This window comes from Protopterus annectens, chromosome 2.part2, assembly GCF_019279795.1.
Source record: "Protopterus annectens isolate FY-2018-M chromosome 2.part2, PAN1.0, whole genome shotgun sequence".
NCBI classification, from domain to species: domain Eukaryota; kingdom Metazoa; phylum Chordata; order Ceratodontiformes; family Protopteridae; genus Protopterus; species Protopterus annectens.
Genome location: NC_056730.1, coordinates 1,038,667,936 through 1,038,689,112, shown reverse-complemented (window position 1 = coordinate 1,038,689,112; position 21,177 = coordinate 1,038,667,936).

Below are 21,177 nucleotides of genomic sequence, written 5' to 3'. Positions count from 1 at the left end.
GTCCCAGTGTTTTAACTTACTACATCTTATAACTTCTAACATTTTCTTATATAATTTCTTTTCTTTCTATACGTACCTCTAAAAGCACAATTAAAGTCTCATGTTATTATAATATTCATATTTATCGCTAGACAGTCTAAAATCTGATAACATAAGCTTTCCCTTTCTTTACAATTAGTATAAACATATAATGTTATAATTCTACATATTCGTTCTTTCCATTTTAAATCTACAACTGTTAATCTTCCCATAGTTGCTAAAGTTACATCTAATACATAAAGTCCTAGTTAAATGGAACTCAAGCAACCAGCACCCTCAAGCAACTGACAAAAAAAAAAATTAAAGAAATACAGTACAGTTTTCATGTGCTGCACTTTTTGTTTCCTCCCTGCAGAAACATGCCTTATGTTTTTAGAGTTTTAGAGTTTTAAAAAGGAAGATAGAAATAAATTCTCTCTCTCCCCAACCTGAGAACAAGGCAAACCAAACAGATAGTATAGGGTACAGCATTAGTCAGGCCTATTTTTAATAGTAACTCTCAAGCAACTAGAAACTACAGTTATCCGGCATCTGCCAATCCCCATGGGTGCCAGTTAACTGAGAGTTTACTGTATCTTTGCTGTATTTCTACAGAACACAGATATCTAATTTCCCAAATTCCAGATTATCTTTCCTCCCCATAGTTTCTCTATTTCTAATCCTTCTTCATTTGTTAAAAATCATGTGTCTTTTAATGTAATTATATCTACATCACACATATCGTACCATTCCACATAACCTATTCTTTTTATTATATTCTTAATACTATTCACATGTACAAAAAGCACTCTAAAATTTTCATTTTCCCCTTGATTCATAAGTTCATAACTAATTACTAGGCTAGCTTTCTTAACAGACCCCTCTAAGCCTAGTCATCAAATACGGTATCTCTTGCCTTTGAGTCAAACACCTGAACCATTATACCGACCCCCAATCATTAACTGTCTGCATTCTTTTTCATACATTTCCTTTTTTTCTTTTGAACTTACCGCTTTACATTTTCTTTTTCTTCGTTTTTTCCTTTTACTAATAAAATTATTTTTTTTCTTTTACTACCTCCCAATGTATATATTCTTTGTCACTTATGTCGTAACCTTCTTCTATGTCCTCTTCAGTATTTTTTCTCATCAAGTTTTTCTTCTCTTTATACTAGTTTTAAAAGTTCTTCTCTTTTTTCATTTTCTTCACTTTCTTTTTCTTTTCTCTTACTCTTATTTTCATTTTTGCAATCCATCCATAAATGTCCAATTTTGTTATATTTCAATTCAAATGTTTTGCATCATGTCCCATTTACCCAAAAATATAACATTTTCTTTTATCATAGTTAATTATCAAATGTCCTTCTTTTCTACACACACACACACACACACACACACACACACACACACACACACACACACACACACACACACACACACACACACACACACACACACACACACACACACACGCGTGCACACAGGCGCACACATGTGCACACATGCGCACACATAGACACATGCACACACACACACACACACACACACACACACACACACACACACACACACACACACACACATGTTTGGGTTTGTCCCCAGTATTTTACAACATCCATGTTCCCCTCCACATTTATCATGCTTGGTATATGTATACTTTTTTCTTTCTACTTTTAGCGCAATATTACAATCCCGTCCACCAGTCCATAAATCCCTTTTGTCATAAACATTTGCAATGTCCAGTAGTCTTTACATAAGGATTCCAAATGCCCTTTCAAAGTTTGTCTTTCCACGTCTGTTCGAAATTGTACATGAATTTTATTTTTTGTTTCCCTGTTAAATGCCTTTATCACATGAAGATTCCATGGGTGACAGTCTTTCATTTTTTCATATGTTCCAAGAAAAATTTCCATTGAAAAAACAGTCTCAAATATAATGTCGCAAAAATGTCTCTGTTAATAAGAATAAGTGGTTTTACTTCATGTTCTTTTACACCCAAAGGAGTTATTAAATTGTCTCACACTTCATATCTGTCCATTTCTTTGTCTTATTTACTTAGAATGCTTACTGCATATTTCTGTTTTTTTTTTCTGCTGCTCCCCTTTTGCCTTATTTTACTTTCTCTCACGTTTTCTTTTCTATCTAATTACTTTCTTAAGGGATGTCTCCGCATCCTCCTTGTGTATTTTCTCCATAATGTATTCCCAGGTAATGTCTCCTTCATTTTTTAGCTCACTGTGCACCACCATTTCTTTAAATAAATCACCTTGCAATCTTCCTAACTAAAGGGTTTTAACAATATAGCCATCGTTTGCTGATTTGTCTTCATCAAACAGATTTCTTTGAGCATCATCTCTGAATTCTGCACACTTTAGAAGTAAAAACAGCAGAAACCAGGAAACAGAGCTCCAAAGGAGGAACCTGTTTTAGTCTTTGACTTATTAATTACTAATACAATAACAGAAGACTTATTTAAATATTTCACTTTAGATGCCCCCACTATCCCAATAGTTTATGGGCTACCAAAAATACATAAGAGTTTCATGGACCTACCCATGCAACCTATTGTTTCAGGGAGGGGATGGGTGACTGAACCCCTGAGCTTCTATGTAGAAAAGATGCTGTGTCTGGTAGTTGATAAACAACAGATTATTTTGAAAGATACAAATATTTTGGAAGACCTCTGTAAGGGAACAGTCGGTATAGATAAACAGCAAAAGGTGTATTTGGTTACCATGGATATAAACTCATTGTTCACTGTTATCCCGAATAAATGGGGTATAGAGAACTTGAGAGGAATATTGAACAAGGGCAAGTACTACTCTAATGTAAACAATAACCTCATTTGTAATTTAGTTGAGATTGTACTAGAAAATAATGTTTTTATTTTTGGTGGTAACTACTATCTACAGAAAGTTGACATAGCAACGGGCACTGCCTGTGCCAATAGCTATGCCAACCTTTCAGTGGCTAACTGGGAAATGGATGCAATTTTCACATATAATAATTTCAGTTCTAGTATTATTTGGTATAAAAGATTTGTGGATGATGTGTTTATTTTACGGGGAGGTGATGAGGAACAACTACTATCCTTTTTTGACTATTTATCCACTACTACATCCTTTCTGAGGTTTTCACATGCCTACTCTACTGAACAGATCCATTTTCTTGATGTTAAGATAAAAAGATCAGAGTTAGGCACATTTAGGACAGGGCTGCATAGGAAAGGGATAAAGAAAAATATGCTATTACATAGGAGTAGTATGCACCCACGGCACGTCCCTAGGAATGTCCTTAGGGGACAATTCTTTAGGATGAGACTGCATAATGATGAGGAAGAGATGATGGATGCCTTTTATCAACTTAAAAGATATTTTGTTGAGAGAGGTTATAAGGTTAGAGAGATAGATGAGTGTATGTAATCAGTCTTGAGAGAGTGAGAGAAGAAGGATAAGCTTTCTTTTCTGAGACTTCTAATGAGGTGCAACCAGTAGAGACACCCATAGATATATGTAGAATCAAGTTTCCTTTAACTTACTCAAATGTCGTTGGTATTTTCTGTGATATAATTAAGAGAAACTGGAACATTTTGTATGTAAATGAAAAGCTTAGTGAAATAGTCTCCAGTAATCTTAGTTTTTCTTTTAAAAACAGTGTATCTTTTAAGAAACATCTATGCTATAGAAGCAATGATACACCATCAGCCCCTACCTCACATAGGTATGGGATGTTCCCTTGTAGGAAGTGTACTGTGTGCAAATACATTTATAGAGGTAGCCAGTTTGTACATTCTGTGCAGAAGTGCACAGTAGATTTTCCTTTTATGCTGACTGTACTACAAAGAATTTAGTTTACTATGCTTTTTGCACATACTGTAATGTCTACTGCACTGGGAAGACAAATCGCTGTTTGAGAGATTGTGTGCTAGAACACCTAAGAGACATCACAAGAGAAATAAAAAAGAAACTAGTGCACTATTTAAACATGTAGACTCTAATAGTGCACAGCACTATTTAAAAAATGTGTTAGAAATTATATATCTGAACGTCTGAGGGGAGGCAACATTAAAAACAGGACAGATGTCTGTGAGCAGAAATGGATTCTTTTCTTTAAAGTAGACTGCTTCCCTGGTATTAATGATATGGTTTCCTTGAAACCACTTTTAAGAGGATGGTCATTGAAGCACTGGCATTTTTACTATGATTTTTAATCATTTCATGTTGTTCATATGATTTTTTTGTGTTTCAGCACTTTAAGAGTTTATGCTTTGTAATAATTGTTATGTGATCTTTATTGGCTGATTTGAATATAAAAATGCATGATGCTTTAACTAGGTTGTCTGATGAAGCGGTGTTTTACCATGAAAACACTCACCTTAATACATTTTTTATGTTTTATCTGAGTTGGTTTTATTTGATATTTTGAGTTACCACTCTGCCTGCAGGAGCACCACGTTGATGGGTTATTTACAATTCTGCACATTTTCTCTGGTCTCGATATTTGCTTTCTGCTCCATTTTTCTCACCACTCCTTTAACTCCTTCTCTCTCCATTTTCCTCCCTGTTTCTGTAGGCTGCCTCTGCACCTTTAACAGAAACATGAAGTGCTCCTTCAAACTGGGTCACATTCCCAACAATGACAAGTACGGGAAAATCCCTAGTGTCCTGACCAAATTTCCCCTGGTAGTATAAATATCACCTCAGATTTCTCCTGAAAATAATCTAATAGCCTAGTGAAATTAACCTGTTCAAAAAAAGGATAAACAGATTAATAAGTGGAATGCCTATGAGAACTGATATGGATTGATGACTGACCATCATCTGTCTTGTTGATTATTGTTAAATCCATTTCCAACATAACATTAAACTCCAAGATAGTGTTGTTCTTATCACCAGGGATAAGTGACATCATAGTTAATATAAACAGAGTTGTGAGACTGTGAAAATCATATTTGGGCATTTGTCTAATGTATGTAGTTTGCAGTTTTATAGCGAAGTTTTGGTTGTGTATTTAACAATGGTGTAGGCATCAACGTTTAACTATTGATCCATCAAGACTAGTAAGCTTCCAAGAGCAATCATGCTGACTAGATGATTCCTTAGGAAGACATCATAGAAACAGGTGCCTTCAGACTTCCAGGAAAGTCTCATAATTGTTATTATTCTAAAGACATCAGAATATGGCCACTATTTGTAAATACATGTACAGACAGAAATCTTAATAGCTGGTTGGATCCAAGATGACCCTGAATAGAAAACTGAAAATCTTGAGGGGAAAATTTCACAGTAAAGTCATTCAGAAATCAGTCTCTTATGAACTGCATTTTTCTAACATCTTGACTGAACCTTAAAACTGTTGTGCTAGATTTAATGTATAAACTTACTTTCAACTTACCATTCTGGATCATACCAATAAAATGAATATTTCCAAATTCTGTCAACAGGTTTGCGCTGAGTTACTGCACAATTGTACCTCCTATACTGAGCCAACAGATATTGTCAACTTACTGGCTGAAAGATTTGGTGCCAACTTTATCCCCCTCCCCAAAGGACCAATCACAATACCAGAGGAATGCAGGCACCCAGCATTACTGCAGCACAGGTTAAAGCTGCATTTTCTAAGGCCAAGAATACAGCTTCCATGGGACCCAGCAATATCCCTGGATGTGTTCTACATGAAGTACAAAGTGAACTGGCACCACATCTGTATGCCTTGTTCAATCACAGCCTCACCTCAGGCTTTGTCCCTACCAAATGGCGCACTTCCATAAAGGGGGAGTACTGTGAATTATCACCCCATTAGCCTGATGAGTCTGATATGTAAGGCTGTGGAGTACATCATCATGGACCTATTTAATAAGGCTATAGGGAATTTCCAAACTCTAAATCATACGCAATTTGGTTTTGTGAAAGGTAGATCATGCCTGCTTAACCTGGTTGACTTCTTTGAGTCAGTTGCCAGAGCTGTGGATGAGGGCAAGGCAGTTCATACAGCGTACCTCAATCTGCCAAGGCCTTTGATACCATTCCCCACTCAGACGTTATTGATAAACTCTCCAAACTGGGCCTCAACCCATATATCACTAGGTGGGTTACAAAAAATGCGTTGTCATCCCCTTTGAAAAAAACTCAGTTCCCACCAATTACCACATCGATGGGCAGCCACTGAACACTGAAGGTATGATAAGAGATGTAGGGGCACAGGATGACAGCAATCTCTCCTACAACCACCAAATTGCCACTGTAGTCAGAAACTCCTTCTATGTGGCATGTCTCATGAAAAGCTTAGTTTTCTAAGGGTTTTGTAGCCAAGAAGAAAGAGGTCATCATCTCTCTCTACTCTTCCTTCATTAGGCCGATTATAGAGTATAATGCCCATTTGGCATGTACCTCACTAGACACATGCAACAGCTGGAAAGGCCACAAAAGTACCTGTCAATGAGGATCCTAGGCCTTAAATACTTGTCCTACATGGACAGACTCAAAAACCTCCAGCTATTGTCTCTCATATTGTCTACTAAGAAGTGATCTCTGCTTGACTTACAAAGCCATGTCTGACCAGGCTCTGTTAAAAATGTTACATCTAAAGAAATCCAAATCCCTCCACACCACACATTTCAGAGACCCCAACCTCATTACCACAATCAACAGAACATGCTGTAGGGACAAGTTCATAACCCAGTGACTGCTCATGCTCTGGAATAGACTTCCCATACATGTCAAGCAGAGCATCTCACTGGCCCTCTTCAAGAGAAATCTTGATGAGTGGATGGGAAATAGAAAGTTCACCCCGGAGATCACTGCAGTGGCTCTACTTGACAGAGCCACTGGGAACGAACGTCGGGTGGCATGATGCCAGAACACTTCTATGGGTTAGGCTTGTAAAGGCCCCAGGGCCATAAGCCTAGTACACACCTATGAACCTATGATATGTCTTTAAAAAAGGACTCAGCAGGCAGAAATTCTCTATGAAAATAGATCAGTTTTCTATAAACACAGATCTTGTTTAAGAAATAGTAACTGTTTAACAGATCTCCTTAACACCATGATATAACAGCAAGGAAATATGAATATAAATATCATTGATCTAAGAGTAAAATAGTTTGCTAGGCAAACTGAAGGATTTAGAGAACAGGAAAGAAGAAAAAAAAATCCTAAAATAGGAAATGCCAGAAAAAAATGATGGTAGCAATACAGAGAAATTCTTGAACATCTGTTTTCCAAAAGTATTAGAATTTCATGAAGGACTTTTCTGTGGATCATAGGATTATAGTGATTACTAGGCTAATGACCCTAAAAGGCCTTTTTAAGCCAAGCCTTGTTACCCAAATGTAATGAACATGTTTGGATCCCATAGATTTTGTGTAGAGTATAAATAACTTGGGTGTGGGTGGTCAACCATTTACAAGTTTCATTTTTCTACTAGGAACATACATGCCAGGCCAGGAGTAAATATATGATTCCCCAACCACTGACCCAGTTTTTACTTTAATAAGAATATGGAAGAACATTGTTTCACATGAATGGGAAGCCTGTTCCCGAGTAGGGGTAGTATCTGAGGCATATATCTGTCTTTCTAGCATGGTTTATTTATGTTGCAGGAAATGTTGATGTTCATTAATTAAATGTATCCAGTTTTATTTATTTATTAAATGTGGAAAGGTCCATTAAGGATGGATCAGAAGATGCTTTGTAGGCCACACACAGATCACCTCTTAGCTGTCTGTAGGAGACCAAGTATAAGGATAAGTCTTTGATGTAGTCCAGATAGGATATAGTGACTACACCATGAATTCTTTTTGTAAGGAATCTCCATTTTTGCATATACTTGGTCAGGCACATACCAAAGGAAGTGTTATACTAAATGGTAGGTCTAATGAAGGCAGAGTATAATGGAAAAATCTAACACAGAAAAAAATAAGATCAGCAACTTACACTGAGGAAGAGTTTTATATGAACCTGAAAACTTTGCTTTTTTTCTTCATTAAACTTATGCAGTACGTTGCTGAGGTTACTTTTTTCTGTGTTAGAATTATCATACTAATCTTTGCTCTACTGTGGCTCTTATTATTATTTTGTTCAATATAATGGAAAAATTACATCTTTGAACTCAGACACTATGTCTTTCATTATAAGTTGTGCATCACAGAATGATTTCCTTCCTCCATTAGACATACAATGGCCAAAGGTCAAGTCACTGTCTACATGTGTTCTCCAATTCCTGACCACCAGGTCTACTGTTAGGGGTGTATTATAAATGCAGTAATTTACAAGGGTGGCCACCTTTCTGAAATAGACTATTATGCACTTCTAGGCATGAGTTTTAGACTGTCACTCTGAGATCAGATATTAGTCTGTGTCTGGTCTTTTTGGAGGCTATTTGTGTCATTGGGGGATTCTATAATTGCACCTAATGTACAATCATTTGTGAACTTAGTAAGCCAGAGGCTTCTGATTATAGTCTTGACTTCAGAGAGTAGATGTGAAAGAGGACTGGCCTAGCACTGAGCCCTGAGGGACGCCATGAGCAATTTGCCATTTAGTGGAGATAAACTCCCTTATACTGATTTCTTTGGTCCTATCTATGAGACAACTGGCTATTTATGGGGGTTTATATCTAATTTTATGAGCTTAGCTACAATGTCTGCGTGGGGTATTGTGTTGAATGCCTTGGCTTGGTGAAGGTAGGCGGTATGCTCTGTTTTGCCCTTCTTCAATTGCTTTGGTGGCTTTCTCAAAGAAATCCTCTAGGATGAGTAAGCATGACTTTCCCTTATTAAATCTAAACAGAGTTGTATCCAATTACAGAAGGTTACCTATGTTGACATTTACCAAAAATGCACGTACTTGGGTTTGAACCTCTGACCTTATTCAACAATAGATTCACCAGAATAGGATATGATCAAGGCATGCTAACAAAATCATTGAAATAGAGTTAAAAGGTCTCTCTGAAAACATCATACATGAGCAGTAGCATCTCTAAGATACAGCTTTGTAAAATATTTTTCTCATTTGGACAAGGAAGTTATATCAAGAACTGCACTGTTTGATCTTCCTGTCAAAGTCAACACTGATGGTAATAGCAGAAATGAAAATTAATTTTCCACTAAAAGTATTTGGCCCTTGGTAAACGCTCTTACAAAGAATATTATTACAGAGTATGTTCTTTATTCAGCTTAATGAAGCAAAAATATGTAAAATTCTTGAAGAAGCTGTATCATATGTGAAAACTATAATATAATTCCCACTTTTGATTATATGTAGAGGAATTACACTTCTCTGAATAAGCATTTTGAGAAAGACAAAAAGACAATGTGCTAATACATCAAAGAAAACAAAGAATAAGTAATGTCAAAAAATAAACTCAAATGTGAGGTATAAAGGAAGTGCTCATTTAAGGTGCAGTTAGAATGTATATGTGTTTTCATACCAAGGTATACATGTATATGTCTTTTCATACCAAAAGATAAAAATGTGAATTGTGAAAATAATATGGTATAAATGTCATTTTCCAAAATATTTTGATAGATATAATGTTCTTGGTATTTAAATACAGATAAGAGAGCTTTGCCTTTTTTTCTTTGAAATGTAATGGTTAATTTCAATGATTACTTAATCTGTTAACAGGAAACTGCAGTTAGCATGTTCATAAGTTCACAGGTTGCTACTGCAAAATAGGCCAGTTACCCCCCTGAATGTAGCCACTATTGTCCTACTGGTTAACTCAGTTAATCACACCCCTATCCATAAGGGATAGGAGGGGCAAGGCTGGGGTAAAGTTTTTCTTTCTGATTGATCTGTACAAGGTAGATATGAAAATAATAAGGAATATGCTTTCCTATACAGAAAGTAGGTGGATAATTCCATAAGAGCAATATCTGTCATGTCAAAAACTTCTATTGATGTTGCAATATAGACATAGGTCCCTTGATCTTGTATTTGTGCTGGTACCAGTATTGTGGATTTGTAATATATCAACCGGGACACTGTCACAGATGTGCAGGGAAGGAACAGACCACTATATAGGAGTCTGCAGTAGGCAGAGAAGAGAGATAGTGATTTTAGATTTTCCTGGTAACATAGGGAGTGTTTAACACCTGAGATTTCTTTTGTTGAGAAACCCCTAGATTTTGTTAAACTGGATAGGAGTTTGGGTGGGTGCATAGTGAATGGAAAATTTTATTCTGGTATGTATTTGATGAGGTATAGTCAGTAGAGGAGAATGTTGACCTATACTAAGAGGAGATTCTCTTAGCAACTAGGAAGGTAAAGTAGAAGTTTTTCCTAATGACAGTGACTATGTGGTACTCAAGAGAGAAATCATTATCCAAGAAGGTGCCTTTGTCCTTAATGAGAGTACTGAGTTTAATGAGGTGCTGATTATGCTATAGGTGGGTGACAACTCCTGTTTCCTAAGCTGTGCAATGCTACATTTTTTGACATTTAACTTTAGACCATAATCTTGACACAATGGCCTTGCCCAAGGTTGGCACTGTTGCAGGATGTGAGTGTTTTTAAGGCAGCTAGTGATAAATGTGAGCTTGTAAAAATCCATGAACATTAGTAAGCAGGTCAGAGGGAACAGATCAATAAAGCTGCTTGCATGAACTTTTCTACATGAGCCAGATAGCCAGATGGCATAATGGTTAAGGTCTTTGCCTTCCATACACAAGGTGCAATGTTCAATCCTGGCCTCCAGCCAATGTCTGTATGACGTTTACATGTTCTCCCTTGGTTTCTGTGAGGTTCCACCCACTTCCTAAAAACACACTCAAGAATGGAGCTGTGGGCAGCAGCACAGACTCTATATGGTGCTCACTGGGAAGAGTTGTGTAGACCAACTGCTTTGAGCATCAACTGTGGTCCACAGTATCCTCAGGATAGGAGGATTTGGATCACTGACTGCACGCCATGTCAGGGCTAGCTACAATTGCCTCTAGGAGATTAAGAATGATGAATGTGCCCTTCAGAAACATTGGAATCCTTGGGTCAATAAGCTACTGGATGGCTGTTTTTTAGTTGTGAAGATTGGGTTACCTGGGATAACTCTGTTGAGCAAAAGCTGTACATAAAACCAATCAACTTGACAAATATGAACTAAGATTTGATACATTCAGTATAGGTTCACCAAACAGGACAATGCTTGGAAGTGGATGACATGAGGGTAAGGATGAGGCTGGGCATCCTATGTATCCAGCAGACAAGATGGAAGGGCAGTGCAGCAAAGTCACTTGGCTTGAGGTCCAGAGTCTGCTACACAGGAGGAGGACAAAGTAGAAATGGTGTGGAAATCATGGTGAGGGAGATGTTTCAGAAAACAGTAAGGGACAGACTCATGGAAATCAGACACCAGTGTAAGGATAGGGCATGATTTATAATCTCAGCCTATGCCCCAAAGCAGAGTAGTGATAGTGAAGCATTGAGTGCATTCAGATGGCAGTTGGAGGACCTACTAGATAAATCAGGACAGCATGAACTGGTATTGATAATAGGTGACTTGAATGCAAATATCAGGACAGACAGAACAGGATGTGAGGACTGCCTTGATCCACACGAGTGGGGCAACAGGAATAAAGGTGAGGCCATTTTGTACTTCTGTCTGGCAAATGGCTTGATGGTAGCCAGCATATGGTTCAGCAAAAGAAGTAGCCAAAAGACCACAAAAGAAGAGTGTCCACCTTGCAACTCAGGTAAATTCTCTCCTAGTAAGGAAAGGACATTTTGGTAGAATCAGCGATTGCAAAGTCATCCCCAGTGAAACAGTTGGTCCACAGCATAAACTACTGGTTGCAACAATCAGCTGCAAACAGTGATCAGAGAAGGCACTAAGGTAAACAGAAACCATGCTGAAGACCTGTAACTTGACTGCAGAGAAAGTACAAAAGTTCAAGGAGTTACTCAGAGCTCTAGCACCTCTGGAAGAACAGTAAATATGTAGAGTTGAAGAAGAATGACGGTGCCTCAAAACAGCATGTGTGAAGACTACAAAACAGGCTGGGGGCTGAGTCAGCTATAGAAATAAGATACACAAGGAACTCTGTGGCATGCAGACGTCCAGGAAGTCATTAAAAAAAAAAGTGCAGGAAAAAGTGGGAGATAGAAAAAACAGACCGCACTAAGAAGGAATGCTGGTTGGCTAACAAAGAGGTTAAGAGGGAGTTGCAATAGCAAAGAACAAGGCATCAGAGGCACTCTACCAGCTTTTGGAAAGTGACTATATAGATGGCTCAAAGAAACTCCATCAGGTTGCAAAGCAAAAACCTAAAGATAGAGAAGATAATTAGACACCCTTCATAAGGGGATGCCAGCAATAACCTGCTTACTAGCCCACAGGAAATCAGATGGAAAGACTACTTTCAACAACTTCAGAATGAAGAAAACCTCACAGAAGCTGTACTGCCCCAGACACAACCAAAAAAGAAAGAAGACGAGGAGCCCACCCTAGAAGATTTAAGGACAGTACTAAGAAGAATGAAGTCAGGGAAAGCAGCAGGCTCAGATGAGGTTACACCAGATATGATCAAGATGTTGGGTGAGCTAGGGAAGAAATGGCTCCTGAAGGTACTCATAGCAGCATGAAGAGAAAGGTGTATCTCAGATGATTGGAGAAAAAGCATACTCATATCAGTGTTCAAGAACAAAGATGGCATCCACAACTGTGGGCAGTACAGAGATATCCGACTCCTGTCACACTGCAAGAAAGTTCTGGAGAAGATGATTGATAAATGAATATGCACAGTAGTAGACTGTAACATGGGAGATGATAGTTCAGATCAGGAAGCAACACAACTAACCCAATGTTTGTGGTGAGACAGATAGTTGAGAAGAAGCTAGAGATGAGGAAAGTATCTAAATGGGCATTCCTGGACTTGAGGAAAGCATATGACAAGGTCCCAGGAAAGCTGATTTAGGCAGTCCTGTGGTGGTTCAAAGTCCCAGAATCATTGATAGAATTAGTACAGGCTCTGTTCAAGAACCCAGTGACTCGAGTACAAATTGTGTTTGGTCTCATAGTTGGAGTGGGTGTGCATCAGGGTTCAACTTTGACCCCACTGCTGTTCATACCGGTGATAGATTAAATTAGTAAACAGGTCAGTGGGGAGAGATCAACAAAATTGCTGTATGCAGGTGATGTGGCATTACAGGCAGAATCTAAACAAGAACTTTAGCAAAGGACAGGGGAATGGAATGCAAAACTAAACACACAAGAGACAAAACTGAGTGCAAGTAAGAGAGTTATAACTGTAACAAATGGAGGAAACCAGAAGAAACGGAGAACTGAGATAGAAAGCTCATAGGTATATACCAGGCATGCAACCCAACCAAATTGCCTCCCCTTGTAATATATTCATTTTAATTGCAGGGGAGGTTTGTTAGGATGTGTATGCTAGGTAGGAGGTAGAAATGTTATTTTGGGGGGTATATTGTCTAGGGAATGTCAGCTTGTCTACAAGAGGCAAGGGCCCAGCCTGGGGATGAATTTTGTTTGAATAATGTTAGGGGTGGACTCTGCTTCACATGGGTGGGGACTCTATTCCAGAGCATGGGGATTCTTTGCGTCACATATCTGACCCACAAGCATATTCTCTTTATGTCACAAGTAAAGTTCAAATCCTTGGATCTAGTGTTTCTGTTGCTGCTCATTTTGTGTGTTTAAAATCTCCAACAGTACTGTATCTAAGGATGCCTAATACGTCAAACAGAGATCACCTCTAAACAACCTGGTGGGGACTAAGTATAGAGACAGGGCTCTAAGGTGATCTGTACAGGACAATGAGTTAATAGCCTGGATTGTCTTGGTGAAGAACTTTTATAGTTATTCCAGCTGTTGCATATTGCTCATCAGGTACATGCTGAAGGGGGCATTGTACTCAATGATGGGATTGGTAAGAGCCGAGTAGAGTGGTACTGTAATTTCTTGGACCTGGATGCCATACCCTTATTTATAAGTTAGATGACACAGAATTATTGTCTCACTACCTTGGCTACATGTTGGTGAAAGGTCAGAGTACTGTCTAAATATATTCCCAGATCTCTTAACTACCGAGTCAACTCTTAGGGGTATTGTCAATGGAGTAATTTGTCTGGGTGGACATTTTCCCAAGGCACTATAATGCACTTGTTTGCACGGAGTTCTAATCCATGGCTTCGGCACCAGTCATTTGTCTGAGTTAGACCCTCTTGCTGGATGTTAATGTCATGGGAGGAATTAATGATACGCTCAGTCTGCAATAATCTATGAAACTCGTGAGCCAGAGGCCTTTGACATAAGCCTTTATATCCAAGAAGTTTATGCCAAATAGGAATGGGCCTAGCATGGAGCCCAGTGGTACTCCTCTTGTGATCTGCCTCTTGGTGCAAGTGGTCTTGCCATTCCTAAATTTTTGTGTCTTATCTGTGATTTTTGTTGGGATTTATGCCTAGTTCAGCAACTTTATCAACAATACCAGAGAGGGATATTGTATCAAACACATCAGCCTCGTCTAAGTAGCCATTATGCACTGTTTTTCCATCATCTATTGCCTTAGTTACTTTTCTAAAGAAATCTGCTAGCTTAAGCAGCCATAGCCTTCCTTTAACAAAATTAAACTGGGATGAGTTCAATGTCTATAGGCTGCCATTGTCTTTGATGATCAATTCTATGATAGTCCATTCAATGGCTTTGCATATTAGACTAATTAGACTAATAGGTCTGTAGTTTCTGTAGCTGGTTAATCGTCCACCTTTGTGAAAGGAGATAACCATAGCTGTCCTCTAATCTCTTGCTGTTTAGCCTGTTTTGAGACTGCAGTTGAAAAGTGACTCAAGTGATCCTGATAAGTCATGTTTCAGGCTATTTAGGAGGCAGCCCATGATATTGTTGATCCCCACTGAGGCTGTGTTTTTAGCCTTAGTGAGCACCATTTTGAGTGAAACAGCTTTGTGATCTGACCTCACCAGTGAGGATGTGACATCAGGACAAGGTTGCAGTATTTTATCATATTGGTGAGAACTAGGTCCAGTATGTCTGAATCCCTGGTTGAAATGCACATTAACCGATCAAGGACATTCATGTTAATAAAGTCCAGGAAACATTGTACCTGCAAATTGGAGTCAGTGTATGTTTCCCAGTCTACAAAGGGTAGTTAAAAATCTCCCATGAATATAGTGTTTGGGTGGGTGAAGAGTGCATCAACTAGGTCTAGATAAGAGTGTGGGATTATTGTGACATAGATGGTAACCTATAGCTTTCTAGGATATAGGAAAGGACTCTATCAAAGGTGATTTGCACATGGATAAACTCCATGGTACCATCTTGCTTAACAAATCTTGATGTATACTTGTTGCTAATGTAGATCGAGACACAGCCACATTTAGTCTCTGTATGTGGAGTTGATGGTCTACATGTGTGGAAGGCACTGTAGCCTTGCAGTGTTGGAGTACTTTCTGTGGCTTTAAACCATGTCTCACTAATGGCACAGATGTCTATATTGTCCAGAGTGAGGAAATCTTGTAGTGGATGAAGTTTTTATGTGAACTGCCCTAGCACTGAGCAACACATTTTGGATTCCTTTGGGTTTTATTTGCTTTTTCAGTAGGTTTGTTTCTTTAGCATTGCCTAAAAAATGCTGTAAGGGAGTAAATAAAGTTTAAGGTAAAATCTGGAAGCCCTAAGGGGGAATGATGCAAGCCTTATTTGGCAAAGCAACGTGGTCTTTTGACCCCCCCCCAGATTAATACCAGAAACTATACCAATTGTTAAAGCCAATCATTTTTTGTTCATACTGTGGCATCATAGGTTCATAGGTTGGTACTAAGCTATTGGCCCTAGGGCCTATACAAGCCTAACCATAACAATTCCCTGGCTATTTCTTCCCACAATATTTACTTCCCTGGACCCCTGTCTAGCAGGGTGACTGACATGATCCCCGTGGGGAATTTCTTATTTCCCATTCAATCGTCAAGGTTTCTTTTGAAGAAGGCCAAAGAGGCACTCTGCTTGATATGTATGGGCAGCTTCTTACTGAGTCTGGTAAGGGAGTTTTTTGCATCCTGGGAATTTCCTCTTTTCTGCAACAGTTTCTTCCTTTTGTTTTAAAGTTTGTTTATGGCATGGGGCCACCAGATTGGCTTCCTTTTTTGGAGGAGAGCATCTTGGTTCTATTTGGGATGGCACAATTCATGCACAAGTGGATGTGCTTGTACAGTGCCTTAGTGTAAGATTCAGCAATCGGACTTTCAGTTCCCATCTGCATGGGTGTCATGAAGTTTGTCACTTCTGACTTGAGTAGCATGAAGTTGGCTTTGGAGAAGTTTTTTACAGAGGTTTCCTTACTGGGTGGGGGGGGGATGTGGATGTCAAGTGTGATTAGCTTATGGTCAAACCTGACCAACAAGGGGGTGATCATAGGTGTGGAGCATCGATTTCCCATGTTGGTAATGACCAGGTCCAGCATATTGGAGCCCCTGATGGGACTATGGATTAGTTGATCCAGGGCATTGGAATTTATGAATTCCAAGAACCATTGGGCAAAGGTGTTGGTACATAAGTAGTTTTCCCAGTTAATGGCAGGGTAGTTGAAATCACCCAGTATTAGGGTGTTTAGTTGTATCTTAATATTTTCCAGTACGTTTAGAAAGGTGTAGTGAGAATCTTGGGGCATAGTGTGGGATCTGTAGCAAGCTACAGTTTGGATTGCAGTCTTACCTAGTGTTAGTTGCACCTGGAGAATTTCAGATGCATTGTGTTGGGCAACTAGCTTGGTGGTGTGAATATCCTTGGTGAATATGGACACTCCTCCACCTTTAGTGTTTCGGTCCTGGTTTGGTGGCCGAAAAGTGTGGTAAGAGTTGTAGCCTGGTATTGCAGGGGTGCTCTCTGGAACATTGAACCAGGTCTCAGTTACTGCACAGATATCGATGTTCTCCATTTTTAGGAGTGCCTTGAGAGAGAGTGCATTTTGAGGTTTAGACTTCTAGCATTGAGTAGCATTACCTTCAGATTTTGCATGCTTGTAACTGTTACAGTGGTGGTTTTGTCCTTTGAACTTTGCCTAAAAAAGGCACTATAGGGGTGGCAACAGCCTTAGCCAGTAACCTGAATCCCAGGGGTGACAGGTGCAGACCACCTCTGGCAAAGCATTGTGGTCTATCAATTATGTCGTCCCAGGCAGACAGATACTGGATCCCCTTTGAATGACACCAGAAGCTTAGCCAATTGTTGAAGTCAATCATTTGCCCTTATACTGTGTTATCATTCTGGGCAAAGACAGGATGCTACTCAGGGCTAGGGTCATACCTGCCTTTGCCACATGATCTGAGAGCTCTTTCGTGTTTCTTTTCATGTAGTCCAGGAAGGTACATCTCAAGTCATTCACTCCAACATGGACAAAAGAGTCAAATTTGTACTTGATGTGGAGTGACTTGAGTGCATGAGTTATGTGGTGGATCCTGGTACCCTACAGGCAGCTGATTAATTTTCTCCTTGTTCAGCCTAGGGAGTGGGACATCAGTGTGCTTGACTATAGAGTCACTTATGACTAAAGTGTTGGGTACATTGTTTTGCCTTAGGGGCTGCTGTTGGGTGGCACACTGATGTTGTGAGCTATGTGACACTTTGGTTGTGATTGGTGTTTGTTTGCATTTCAGCTTCGAAGATCCTTGTTGCTTGGGCAGGTTACTGTTAAGGGCCTCTGCATATGAGGGTTTAGTGTTGCTATGTGAGGGTGTTGGTGGTGTGGTTCATCCTTGGTGAAGGTAGACTACTGCTCAATGCACAGCACATACTGGTTTAAGATACATATTCAGAGATGTCCATAATGACTCTCTTCATATAGTCCAGAGAGGTACATCTCAGGTCATTTACACCCACATATACTATGATAGAATCATATTGGTACATGTGGTGCAATGATTTGAGTCTGGGGGTAACTTAGCAGGTCTTGGCTTTAGATAAAAGCTGACTGTGATCTTCAACTTGTCCACTCTGGTGAGCGAGTCATTTGTGTTTTATACCATCGAGTCCACTCTGACAAGAGTCCTGGGTAAAATGTTTGCTTGTCTTATGGCTTTGTTTTTGGAGGGTCCATTGGGTGTAGGGTTATATATGGTGTTTGGTGTTACTTTTGACGTATGCTTTAGAAATTGCTGAGGATAGGCATTGCTGTTTGCAGGACTAGAAGGTCTTTGACATTTGGGGAGATTGTTTTTTATTGCCTCAACATAAGATGATCAATATTTGTGGACACTGTGTGAATTTTTTACCTCCAAGTTAATTGTATCTGCACATCTCTCTCTTACTATGTTGGTTTCATTAAGGATTAAAAGGTTGTCAGTTAACATAAGTCAATTGCTACATTATCTCAGGATTCTTATATTTACCAAAGTGGCTAGGGAGCCATTTAAAAATTGCATATCAGTGTTGTACAGAAATGTATTGGGTGGGCTATTACATACTAATGACTGGGTTTTACAGAGGTCTTCTAGGATGGTCTCTAGGTTTAAGGACTATGATTGAATAGTACTAGGATATGGTATTATATGGTACTAGGATACGGTATTAGTGCTATCTGATGTGCAAGCTAGCTAATCTGAGATTAATTCCATACAATGCATTACTAAATTGTAGGTTACAGTCCTTGTACTAGTTTAGTAGGTAAACTTGGCTGTCCAAGCACTTACATCTGTACAGAACACTGCCGACCATTGCTATGCTGTATGTAACTTTGTGCAATTATGATTCATTTATAGAAGCAGAAAAAAAGTAAAATATAGCTCCTGAGCCCTCTGACCAATGAACATCTACACTTTGAGACCTGCTGAAGCATTTCCATGCTCAGGTAGACCAGGCAAACGCCTTCTGCCACAAAATGGATGAACTTAGGTCTCTTAATGTAAAAGCGTAGCAAAAAGTAACCCTCAAGTATAATGCAATAAAAAACAATATTCCCTAGCTAAATCACCCTCTACAAGGTGATTAAAATATAAAATAGTTAAAGTACCAAACAGTAAGGAGAAAGGTGATTTGTAGCAAAAATACACTGAAAATGAACAGAAAATTACAAAATATAAGCAGTGATCACTTAAACAGTGAAAAATAAATGCAAAATTTCAGTTTAAGAACTTATCTTTGCCTGGATGGCACTGAATTCAGTGGAAACACCTCTTAAAGTACAGGAAAGCCATCAAGGTTTTCTGAATTCTGTGGAAGTAAACACAGAGCCATACAAATGCTTCTAATTTACATAAGCAAAAATTAAAGTGAAATCTAACCCCTGAGCCCTATGCCCAATAAATGGCTGCACTTTGCCTCCTGCCCACACCTGAGGATTGCTTCCCAGCTCAGACCAGGCAAACACCTTCTGTCACAAGATTAGTGACCTTAGTCCTCTTAATGTAAATGCACAGCAAAAAGGACTCTAGTGCAATGCAGCAACAAATAACTTATTCCCTAGCTAAACTGCCTATCTAAAAGGCAATTACAAGACAAAACAGTTTAAATAACTAACAGTCAAGGAGAACATGTGATTTGTAGCAGAAATACACTTGAAATGCAAAGACAATTTGAAAATACAAACAGCGATAACTTTAACAGTGAACACCGAGTGCAATATTTCAGTTTAAGAACTTATCTTTGCCTGGATGGCACTAGATTCAGTGGAAACACATCTTAAACCACAGGCAAAATGCCAAAGTTTGCTGAGCTTTGTGGAAATGACCTTATAGTTTTCTTTCGACCAGGCCACCACATACTACCACTAGATGGAATATGCCAGTCCTCTTAATATAAAAGCATAAAAAAGATTGCTTTAGAGTGTATGCTACCACAAAACAACTTTAACAAAATAGTTAGAAAAGGCAATTTCAAGTCAATCAGACCAATAGCAAGACAATTTGAGCAAATGCAATAATTGCATCCTTAGATACAGATAAATGCAAAAAAAAAAATATATATATATATATATATATATATATATATATATATATATATATATATATATATATATATATATATATGCACACATAGCTGATTACTTAAATAGCTTCTGGAAGTGTGAATTTTAAAAACAGGGAATTATCTTTTGCCTGGATAGCAAATGATGCAGTGAAATTACTTCAGAGGCACAGGCAAGGGCAGCAAGCATTGCTGAGCACTTGTGGGAGTCAGCCAAGAGCCTCACAAACACTCTAAACTTATACATGCACTTAAAAAGCAGGAAATTGTGTATAATCCATTTTGAAGGGCCAAAGTTGCAGGAATGCAACAATTAAGTACCCACAACAATTTCTTATTTCATCTGTTGAACAAAGTAAGTCAGTACCTAAATATTCTATAGAATTAACCTACAAGCCAATAATGCTATTTGCATAAATGGATGATTTCTTCTTTTTATGTAATGTTATAAATTTAGATTTAGTGTGATTAAAATGTAGATCAGAAATTATGTGAAAAGTTTCTTTTATGGATTCAAGTTCAGAAAAAGTTGTTTGTGAATTGAAAAAAAAGTTAATATGATATTATCAGGAAATAACATCATTTTAGAAGAGTAAGAATTTGAAATATTTATTGCTTTAATGTTTTGATTTTGTCTGATTAAAATGGCAATAACATCAATAGCTAGTGCAAATAGGAGAAAAAGGACAGCCTTGTTTAGTGCCTTTAATTATAGAAATACATTTAGAGATGAAATTACCTACTTTTTGACATGCTGAATTATTTTATAAATATTTTTAATAAAGAAATAAACCTCAATAGAAAACCAAATAGTTCTATTTTAAATAAGTAATCCCAATTTAAAGAATCAAAGTCTTTTTCAATATCTAAGCTGATTAATAATGCTCCATTATTTTTCTTATTTATATAATCTTTGAGTGTTAAAATATGTCTAATGTTATCATGTGTCTATCTTTGATATATCAAAACCATTTGATCCAAAACTATTACTTGACCTATGGGTACATTTATTCTAACAGTAAAAATAGACATACACATCTTGTAATCACTCTTCAGAAGTGAAATAGGCCTACAAAAAGAACAATTTAGAGAATTTTTATTTTCTTTTATTATTGATGAGATTAGAGGATATTTCCATGAAGGAGGAACCTTTTTACTGGAATGAACTTCAATGCATGTTTTATGGGAAAAAAAAGATAATATATTGGGGGAAATGTATGTATTTCAG